The sequence below is a fragment of the Zonotrichia albicollis genome, chromosome 2, assembly GCF_047830755.1.
Source record: "Zonotrichia albicollis isolate bZonAlb1 chromosome 2, bZonAlb1.hap1, whole genome shotgun sequence".
NCBI lineage: Eukaryota > Metazoa > Chordata > Aves > Passeriformes > Passerellidae > Zonotrichia > Zonotrichia albicollis.
Window position 1 is genome coordinate 92,550,710 of NC_133820.1, and position 11,763 is coordinate 92,562,472.

At 37.5% G+C, this 11,763-nt stretch overlaps 1 long non-coding RNA gene across 1 annotated transcript in view; it reads left to right on the top strand.

Annotated features, from left to right (window-relative positions):
• Positions 1 to 10,556, top strand: part of LOC141728354 (uncharacterized) — a 32,274-nt gene extending 21,718 nt beyond the window's left edge. Inside the window, exons 2-4 of the long non-coding RNA XR_012579280.1 lie at positions 4,688 to 4,800; positions 7,287 to 7,358; positions 10,293 to 10,556. This is a non-coding gene — a long non-coding RNA (uncharacterized LOC141728354). The remainder of the gene's footprint in view (positions 1 to 4,687; positions 4,801 to 7,286; positions 7,359 to 10,292) is intronic.
• The last annotated feature ends 1,207 nt before the right edge of the window (positions 10,557 to 11,763 follow it).

Here is an 11,763-nt window from a genome sequence, read left to right on the forward strand (position 1 = left end):
GACTGAGGCAAACCACTCAGTCGTCAGCTAAAATAGTGCCACAGAGCTCTTGGGATCTGGCCCACAGAGTGTAATAACTCCTCTACCTGCCTAAAATTTCACTTGGATTTTTTTACTAAGCAAACTCTTACACTTAAGTGCTCCCTAATATTGATTGCTTTTCTGTGGTTTTGCATGAGCAGTGTGGTGCCGTGTGCTCACATGGTAAGGTGATGAAATCATATGAAGAGATAAATTTGATTATTTCTCTTGAAGTTCTATTTTTGAACATCAGATATTGACAGAGAAGAGAAATATGAAAATACAAGTACTTATCTTGAAATTTGAACAACCAGTTATCTGCCAATTCCCAGTCAGAAAGGGTTTGTATTGTAAATGAACTATTTCTCCATGCTATTTTTAAAGGCATAACCAAGCAATAAGCTTAAATTCTTTTTCTTGCAGATTTTCTTCCACAGCCTAAATTATTTTTTAAATAACCAAATAAAAAAGCACATGTATCCTTCTTCACAGATAATTTTTTACTTTTGTCTTCCTTTCCTTCTACGTCAACGTTATGGTTTGCAGGGTTCAAATCCAGCTGTATCTTTTTGCAGCATAGTGCCCACTTTGAATCAGAATGTAAAAAAGTGACTGCTGTCTCTGATTCAGGATGCCCTACCCTGATGTTCAGTTCCATCATCAGACCATGGCCTCTTGAAAATGTTACGGCTACTCAAAGGTATGTCATGTTAAATGCCAGCATTTCAGATTTGCTTTGCTCAGATGCATTAGCCTGACTTTTCCAAGGTAAATTTCCCTTTGTTTTTCTCAGCCTGTGCTTTTATAATAGCTTTTGAAGTGTTATTTATTTTTTTCAGAAGGTGTTTGTTCTTCATTCTGCTTTTACTTTATTTATGAATTTCATTAATGTCATTAGCTTTGATTGATTGACAGTTAAAACTACATGCAGAAAGAAAAGTCAGAGCTCTGTCCTAGTTTAATATATGATTGCCATCTGAATATATGACAGCTAGCTGAATAGTGAGCTCCAAAAGACACCTGGAAGATTTCAAAACACCAGTATCTCCATTTTAGAGGATGAAAAATAAGCTGGTATAAAGATTTAGGGAATTTTGGACTGCCTTGATGTGTGTTATAGCATGTAACTATAATGTGGCTAGTATCCAGAGTCATATCCAGAACCACTGTGACTGTCTGGAGTATACATGGTAAGACTCTGGGACCAAGGAGCCGCAGGTGACCTTTGTGGAAGAGGCCATGGAGTGCCCAGTGCTTATTTTGACCCAGCCTGACTCTGAGCTGAGCAGGCCATCACCTGTTGAGACTCAGCCTGACAGGGAACACTGTGGTGCATTTTTGAGGAAGAACAGCAGGCCCGAGGGACTGGTGAGGCTCTGGATACAGTGGAGACATGCAGAAGGATACAGTTTTAGGAAAACATGGTAGAAAAGATGCTAAGGAGGAGACAGCTAAGGGCAAGGCTGGAGATAGTGTCCTGCAAAAGGCGATCCATATTGGCTTAGGGATGCCTCGTGGGTTGGGGACTATGGCTCTGGGTGACCCCTGTCAGGGAAGGAACACTCCTAAGGGACTTCAGCCTTTGGAGGACACACATTAAGGCACAGAGACTGCTGAGAAACTGTGTGGCCATGGGTGACCCCTGCTGTGACACACACCCTGAAGGGCTGAAGCTGTGGATGACCCACACTGAGGCAGGGACACTTCTGAAGCCAGTAGCCTGTTGACAACACATGTCAGAGCAGTGGAAAATGAACATGCCCAAAATAGCAGAAGAGACAGAAGCAGACAAAAAGCAATACATTCCTACCCTCCTGTGCTGCCTATGTTTTCATCATATGAATAGGATAGGATAGACTGTGTGTAGCCCATGTCAAACATGAGAGAAAATTAGACTAGGAATGGGTAAAAACATAAGTTATATTTTTTATTGGGTCATCCCACCCCAGTACCCAAATCAATTATGAGAACATCGTACCAATGAATGATGCATTAAAGAAAGTAAAATTACCAAGCTGATGTTTTGTTCATGCTGGTGCTGAATATAGTGCAGAACTGTCTGAGAAGGGAAGGGAAAAGACCTAGGCTGAATGGGAACCTCCTTAAGTGGAGGAGGATTCCTCCTTAAGGTTGGAATTTGGCTGGGGAAAAATTATGTACTTAAAACATTCATTGTGGCAAAAATTAAGGCATGTTGATAAAAAGCCTCCTTTTTCAGTCAAGAATCCTTGCACAAGTACCATCCATGCTATTTAGCATTAGTAACTACTAATATTAGTACACAGTATTAGCTGCTAAGTTAATATTGCAAAAGTAGAGTACAAAGGTAATGTGATTTGAAGCTGAGACTAGGTCCTGCTTCTCTTTTTGTAAGTGACTTATACTAACAAGATTTTTTTATATATGTATTCTAATAGATTAAAAATAATTTGTACACCAAATTCAAAGCAAACAAATTGTGGGACTGACTATATCTAAAAATTATGCAACAACATACTAAGGAATTTAAAAGAAAAAGAGTAATGAAACCTTCCAATGGAGTGAAATAAAATTTTATGCCATAAATTTTCCTTATTAAGAAACACAGTGAGCAGTGTTGAATGAAATGAAGAAACTTTTTCTTTTTTCTTTCCGCATGGTGCTTTGGAATGACTTGATGCATAAACACAGAAGTTCTGAGTAGTGTCTAAGATCTGTTCTTTTGAAAATAACTATACATGGCTGTAAAATGCCCCATCCACTTTTTCTTGCAAGCAGTGTTCTGCATGGCTCTGAAAACTTCACATAATAAAATTAGGATGAAAAAATATAAATGAAGTTGCTGAGTTTATTAAATAGCAAATGGAAAGACAGCTGCCAGGTTGAAATATAAGTCAAGTCCTCGGTGTGTGCTGTGATTTGCAAGTAGAATGCTGTTAGTGTATTAGCTCCTGAGTGTTTCAGCGTCACATATCTAAAAGCTTTATGCAGCAGGTAAAAAAAAGCACAGAGTTTGTGAAAAAAATAGTATCAAAAGGAAAATACACTTAATCTTCCATTTCAACAAACTTCACAATTCATCTTCTCTGGAAATATTGCATCAGTTGTATTAACTTCTCACAACTGTTTGAGTCTCTAAAATTGTCATTTCTGGAATACCAAATTTTCACTGTTTTAATATTCAATATTTTTATGTACAAAAGTAAAAATGTACAGTATTTGGAGGGTTTATTTTTTCTATTTCAGAAAATGCACTCAATAAAAGTTTAACATTGTTAACCAAGACCTTATTTGATATTAGTAAACAAAAAGGACTTGCTGTAGAGTGCATGCCATACTTCCAAGATTATTTTGAGCCTTTTAAGTACATCAGTACTGTAACTTTTGGTTATCCTCAGTTATCTTTTCTATGACACCAGGGAGGGAATATGAAACTTCTGGAGCATGCAGAACCCACTAGCCTACCCAGAGGCATAGTATTCCATTAGCACAGCACCACAAGGTTTGGATACCTGCAGGGAGGGATGGAAAGACTTTCAGCTCTCCCACGTGGTCCTTCTTCTATGGCATGCAAGCAAGCTGTGGGTTGCAGTGTTCTACCTAAGCACTGACTAAACACAGCCATAACTTTTCTTTACATTTAATTTACTGGGTGCATCATACAATGCTGATGTAGTTCTAGTCAGGTCAAGCTATATCTGTTAAACAGAAACTGTGAAATATGCTGTGTGAATTTGATGGGAGAACATGGTCAGGATTTAATGAAAAAGGAATTGGATTCTTTTGTTGATTTGGAGGTATTTTTAATTGAAAAAGGAAAATAGCATTGAATGGATGATGACAATATGCACTGCTGGTCATCAAGTTTTCTTACATGACTGATGCAGTGGTCTTAGGCACGAAGGCACAGAGACAGCCATTCATACAGCTTCATAGAGGGTGGTAAGTTTCTAATGATTAGTTTTATTCTACTCTTGGTTCTAGTCCAGCAGCCTTCAGAAGATAATAATGAAAAAAATATTTAGTTTAGAACAAAGTTCTTTCATCTCTGCTTTCCTTTTCAACACTGTAAAGGTAGTATTTGAGTGATGTAGAAATATATATGCATATTTCAGCAGGTAGGAAGCCAACACTTGTGTTCTCCAGGCTTGTGTTCTAAAGGCTGGTGGGTGATAGGGAAGATGGGTTTGCACAGCATGTGGATTGACCCTGGCCTGATGTCTGGTACCCACCAAAGCTGCTCTATCACTGCCCTCCACAAACAGACAAAGGTGAGAATTTATAACAAAAGGTTCATAAGTGGAGATAAGAACAGAATCCCTCATTGCTTCCTGTCACAGGCAAAACAGACTTGACTTGGGGAAATTAACTGAATTTATTACCAGTCAAAATCAGAGCAAGATAATGATAAATAAAACAAATCTTGAAAACTCACAGGCTGTTTCTGCCACTGCTGGGGGAGAGGAGTCCTTCCTTGGCTCCAGTGTTGAATTCCACCCAGACAAGATAGTCCTCCATGATCTGCTCCAATATCAGTCCTCCCCACAGGCAGCAGTTCTTCGTGAACTGCTCCAATGTGTTTCCCTTTCCAGAAGGTGCAGTCCATCACACACAGGCACCATGGGTTCACACAGGACCACAAATCCTACCAGCAAACCTGCTTCAGTGTGGGCTCCTCTCTCCACAGGTTACAGGTCCCTGACAGGACTCAGCTCCAGTGTGTGTGTCCCCTGGGGGTGGGTCACAGCTTTCTCTCGGGTATCGATCTGCTTTTGCCTGGGTCTACTCTACAGCATGCAGGTGGGTCTCTGCATCTTTGTGGTCTTGTATGCAAGGGCACAGCGGCTACATCAGGATCTTTGCCATGGCTTGGAAGGGAATCTTATTTCTGGCACCTGGAGCACTTCTGCCACCTCCTTGTCCACTGAATTTGGTGTCCACAGAGTTGTTCCTCTCACACGTGCTCCCTCCTCTATTCTCCTAGTGAAATTACATCTGTGCAATATTATTGGAATTAAATCCCAATATTGCCGGATAAAACATGCCTGGGCTAGTCTTACCCTTGCTGCTTGACCAAAGGTGGCAGCTGTGGTGGTTTCACCTCAGAGACACATTTGGCTGGCTGGATGCTGCAGCTGGCACTTGGGACAAGTGCAGGCATGCAGGAGCTCAGGTTTACCTCTGGCAGAGAGGCTTTAGGCGAGGTGAAGGAAAAGAGGAGTCGGGTTCTGCCAGAGGGTTTCGATCCAGAGCTTTATTCCTGGCCCACAGGCCTCTGAATGCAGCAACAGCTCCAACAGAACAAAGGAACCGTGTGGTTGCCGTGTCTTTTAACCCCAGGGAGAGGGGGAGGGAAGGGGTAGGGATCCCACCAACCAGGTAAGGGAGGGGAATTCTCAGGGAACAAGTGACACCTGGATGGCCCAATGTCCCCAGGGCTGAGAGGCATCTTTTGAACTCTGCCAATCACACCATGCTCTTGCTGGGGTGTTAAGACTGACGGACAGCACTTAGCAAGGGAGGGGAAGGGAGAGGTTGTTGGCACACCTGGGTAAAGAACTGGGATACTGAGACAGGCTATTGCATCACACTGCAACACAATAATATTTTTTTCCTTATTAAATACATTATCACAGAGATGTGACTGCCCTCTCTGATGGGCTCAGCCTTGGCCAGTGGCAGGTCTGTCCTGAAGCTAGCTGGCATTGGCTCTGTCAGACATGGGGGAAATTTATAGGAACTTCTCACACAAGCCACCCCACAGTCTCTTCTGCTACCAAAACCTAGCCTTGCAAATTCAATATACATGGATATTTATGCTGAGAATGTCTCCAAAGCTTTTCTAGTTTAGCTAAAATAAACTGAGACTTTTTTTGTACTTTGAAAAGGACTAGAGATGAATGAACACAGTGCAAAAGTCTCATCTGGAAATGGAAAGTAATAGTGATCTTAACTGGCTGCCTTTCTGTCTATTGTTAATATAAACGAGCTCAAAGACCAAGTGTTATGGTGAAGCAGCATTTAGATATCCTAGCCCTGATCTTGAAGTCTATTGGGATTCTAGTTTACTACAATTTTTCAGGCTTAAAAGCATAAATGATTTCATAAAAGCCTGTGAGGAAGTGAACCTTGTAAAATGCCCCTTTTTCTCCCTTGTGCCTATTTTTTATTAGTTCGAATTCAAAAGAGCGTCTCTGTGAAAACTGTGACTTCATTGTGCAGCATGTCACCAAAGAACAGGACATTTTATGATTTGTTAAATTACCAGGTTAGGAGCTCAAATCCCAGTAACTTTAAATAATTTTAACAAGATAAACTTTCTTTAAAATGACTCTTAAAATCATGATGAATTTTTTAGGTGATTCTGTTAGCTGAAGTAACTGCAGAATAGGTCAATTGAATCAAATTAAAAAAAACAACAACTCAATCTCATTTTAACTGCAATGTCATTGTGGATGGTGAGAGTTTGAAGTCATATAAAGCAGCAGAGCTACAGAAAGAACCAAAATGCATTTGGTTGTCTTAAATGATAAGAAAATTTGTGACTTTGAGTAAGTTTTTTCAACAGTATGTTTCAGTCCTAGTTCTACTTGAAGGTAATGGAGTATAAAATAATCTCCCATTGAGGACTGACCACGTGAAATGGCAACAGATGAAAGGGACAGTTTTCAAAATCACCGAGGCACAGACACTAGTGCAATTTGAGGAATGACTCTGACAAATGAGGAAGAAAGAGAAGCAAGTTTAGATTATTGCATGATGAAAATTGGGAATAAATAAGTTTGAGCATCATTTTTCAATAATAAAAATGGGGCTATTTTAAAATTAATTAAATCTTTTTCTCACTGAGAAATCTGCTGACATGATTGAGCTGTGGAAACTTTTGAGCCCATGATTGAGCCCAAAACTTTTCATCTTATTCTAGAGTAAAACAAACTCCTTTATCCCATTCTGCTACATTTTAAACTACTAAATCGTTATTGAGAAACATTATAAATTATATTCTTCCACTTCAAATCAAGCCTATGAATTCTTTATCGGAGGCTAGCTCAACATTAACATTATTTCTTGGGTAATGTCTAAGTTTCTTTTAGACTGTGATAGAATTTCTGACTATAAATTGTATTTTTGTTTAATAGATTGTGATACACTTTTTGCTCATGAATAAAGCAAATTGCTTTTTTAACCCATTTTAACTGTCAACATGCACAACATTCTAAACAGTAAGCACTACAATTTAATTGTATGTAACATGAAAACATATATATCTTTTTGCTTTAAACTAGTAACCTGACTGGTTCATTTGATGGCCCTTCATTCATTCATTCATTGTGGGAGATGGTGAATTCTCTAAATGAGTAAGTTTTTCTACTTTTTTTATCCATCTCATTAATTATTAAGTAAAACTGTTTTGTCACCCACAAAATTTTAATGTTTTTAAGCTTATGGTTGATTGACTTTGTCCATGTGCAGAAGTTTGAAACCTTTGTTTACCTTTGGACTTTTTTTTTATGTTTTTCCCTATTATACCCTGTAAATTATCATCTTCAAAAAATAAAATGCTCCCGTTCAAAATATTTACCCAGTAGCCATATTATATTTGCTGCTGGTTTTTTTTTTCATCTCCTTTTCTAATTTTTCTGGGTGGTTTTTTCAACCAATGATGAACACTGACATTTTGAAGGACCTATTCTCCATACATTAATTTAGTTGTAGTTACTTCAAATTTATTTTTGTCTCGATACAGTTACATTTGTTTTGCTCTGTGTATTATTTTACACTGAATTTCATAGACTCATAGGATATTAGGGGTTGGAAAGAACCTCAAAGATCACCCGGTTCCAGCCCTTTTCTGTGGGCAGGGATATCTTCTTACCAGATCAGGTTGCTCAAACCCCATCCAACCATGAGCATCTCCAGCTGATGAGGCAGACGCAGTTTCTCTGGCCATCCTGTTACACTGCCTCACTAGATTCATTCCATCAACTTGTCTTTGATTTTTGTGAAGTTGTCATGCAGCTCTTTTGAGTCAGATTTAATTTTCCTATATCTGTAATATCAACAAACCTTGTAATTTCACTATTGTCTCTAGTCACTGTGTTAGATGCAAATGCATGGAAGAGTGCAAGTCCCCACACAGATCTCTGAACACTTCCTTTCTCTAACCATAAGACAAATTTTAGTAGTACTTAATTATTTAATTACATAGAATTTAGCTAGTAAAATATATACATAATTGAAATTTCCATGGTTTAATAAACCTCATTTACAAATCCGTAATATTGCTCATTTGTTGGTTCTTAGTCTTTCAGCTTGTTTTAATGTCTGTTCTATGCTTTGAAATATTTTCTAAAGCACATTTCTTTAAAAAGATCTATCACAAGAACTTCCTAAATCTCTCTATGCAATAAACACAAGAATTTTCATCATGACAAATTGATGTGCTGTGTGACATGTAGAATTTTAATTTAATTTTCCCCTCCCATATAATAATGCCTTTGTCATTGTCTTTTTTTAACTTCCAGGGCTCTGTGTTAATTTTATCTAGAAGATACTAATGAAGAACTTAATTTATGTTAGTTTGGAGCAGAAGTGCTTTGAGCTAAAAGTCAGCCTCAAGGCCATTTCCAAAAGGCACATACTACCTAATATGATGACAATGTAAAATATACAGATTTCTCTTCTCTATGACCTTAGAACACTGACATATTTTCATATGGGCAGCTAAATAACTTTCAGGTGGTAATGATTTTCAGCTATTAGTGACCTGGACTGAATCTGAACTTGTGACATGTATGTGGACTCTGGATTTTTAACCATAACTGGAAAGTCCTTCAGATCAAGTCTTTTTCATTTTGCCATTCTCTTCTACAAAGAGGAATTTAGTCTGATATTCTGCTTCCTTATTCTGTGGTTACAATTCAACAGATCTAAGTCACAGTCTTATATGAGACATAATTTTAATTTTTTTTTCTTTTCTTTCCTGATAATAGGCTGTATCAGAAATCCAAAAATAATAGAGGTCGTGACTGAGGATTGGGCTGAATAATACTGAGCACTTACGTAGCACTTTACATGCTCAAAGAGCTGCACAAACATTATCCAAATAAAACAAATGTGTCTCATTAAGAAATCCGTTCACGTGTACTCTGACGAGACAAACAAGCATGCAAAAATGCATGACAAATTACTTAAATAGTTCTTCTTTGCAAAGGGAATTGTGCCTGAAATGTCATTCATCTTTTCACAATAGAATATTTGTTTCTTTTTCATTAGTGGAGTGAATAGAGATCATTTAAGGTGTGTCTTCAGGGTGGGTGGATGTGTTTTATAAAAAAAATAACTTTGGATTTTATGACAAATATTCTGGGTGGCATTATTATTATGCGAATTAGCAAAGGAAAATTCAGCTTTAGCATTTAGCAGCGTGTGGTAAAGAATTTTAATTTCCTTATTTTAAAGGTTAAGTGTTCCTTCAAGCCTACTTGTTACCATTTCTAAACAGAATAAATTGGGAACTTCCTCTAAGAAAGCTACTAGTTCATTTTATAAATATTTTAACAAAAATATGTTGCTTTCACATTTCTATCCCTAAGTGAGCAGTCAAGAATGAATACAAATAACTTTTTTTAATATAAGATGAAGATTTTTCAATTACAAGCATTTTTTTAAATTGAATTAAGCATTTGAGCAAACCCTGGGCAAATATATAAATCGTTGGTGAAGGTGTATGAGGACTGTTGAGGAAATTTTCCACCTAAACAATATATTTAAGCTCCATACTCACCAGCTCTCTGAGGTTGACATAATGGTACTACTCATATACAATACAAAACAAAGAGCAATATGTATATCCATAAGAAATTTAAATAATCTTTGGAAATCAATGCTCTTCTTATGTGATAGTCCCTTCTTCTGGTGGGTAGGGCCACTCAGACTTTTGAGAAACCAAGTTTATTTCAGTAGATAAAATGTTGGTGAATGACACTCTGCACTTAAAATCATGACAGAAGAGTGAGAGCAATTTTTTCACTAGTCTACATCTCAGGATAATCCCAGGCTCTCAGTAAAGGTTGATCACTTGGGCAGAAGGACCACTGGAGCTCTTTGCCTAGAAGATGTTATTACCCTTGCTGAACTTCCAAGCCTTTCCACCCATTCAGTGGTTATACTTAGAAATCCCTTTGTGCGCCCTTGACCCCTTTGTTTCTCATCCAGGTCCTGTATTTTTCTTACTGGCATGATATTCTGAAGTCTTCCTTCCTTCCTGCTTTTACACCACTTCTTTCTAGAATGTAACAGGTGTCTGCATACAGAGAATCAAAACACAGCCTTTCTATGCTACTAGAAATACATGAAAAAGCAAAACACTGGGATCCTGGACATTTTGGACCACATCTGCACAGTTTGGTATTGACAATTACCCCTCACTCCAACCATTCTGCTGCACAATTTGTCAGAAACTGTTTCAGGCATTGCTGAATGGAAGTGAAGCAACTCTCTCTGAAAAGCAGTGTTGGCTCAGACTGCAGAAGGAAACCCACAGCACTATCTTCACCTGATCACACAGGTGAGCATTTCCGGGACCTTGCTAAACACTGAGGATGTCTGAATACCCTGCAATGACTGCCCTTATTTCCCTCATTAGAAGCAAACAAGTGAACATAAAAAATAACTGCAAAAGAATTATTAAATAGAAAAGCTTGATCCATAAAATTATTTATTCTGGTGAGCAAATTTTATTCTTTACCAGCTTGAAAATATCTTTGAGAAATACTTACCTGTTTAAAAATTGAGCTGACCCCACAATGAATATAGGAAGTACAGGCTCCATAGATTAAAGGACTGTATTATATTGAAACACTTTATGTGAAAATATGTCCTCTTTAGGCATAATTTAGGGAATGGGGTATAAGAAAAAAATAACACCACCTTTTAAATATATTTTTCAATAAATTCTTTTCTTTAGTAACTTTGTCAACTGAATTTGGGGGTTTTATTTTTAATTTTGCTTATATCTCTCATATCTCTCACATGTGATTGCAGCAACTACGTGTAACAACCCAGCACTTTAATTTTCCATTGAAAACATAGACTAACTTGTCTTTTCAGTTATTATACAATACTGCCTTGGAAAACATGCTTGAGACCTCAAATGACAGTGAAGGGAAAACTTATGGGGTATGACAACACATAAAAGTTCAAACAATCTTCCTTTTGAACACAGGTGCTGTACTATGCAAACAGCAGATGCTTTGTAAATATGCCCTTTTATTTTTCAATTCTAAACTATAATGTATGAATTGAAGGACAATTAATTCCAGGGGATGTAAAAAATTCACTTATACCCGTCACAACCCTATGGAAATAAAACAAATCTTAACAGACAAGAAATCAACTCAGTATGAAATAACAAATCTAAATCAGGAGGTGACACTGAGGAGATCAAGAAAAATATACAAGTAAAATATTTCAGAAGCAGAAAAGGTTACAGGTGAACAAATATAGTCTCAGGAAAGCTGCTGCCAATCATTGAAAAGTGAAACAAAAATTGACTAAATTTGAAGTAATTAAAAAATTCAAGTGTTTTTTTTTTCAGATGAAAACTAATGTTGAGACTGCCAGAGATAGTCTGAATCAGAATAGTAGGACTGTAAGCTAAAACTTAAGGACTTATTCTAGTAGTGCAATACAGAGAAATCCATTACTTGCGTTCAGAAATTTCACAGAGATAACTTCCTAACTGATCAGAATTTGACCTTT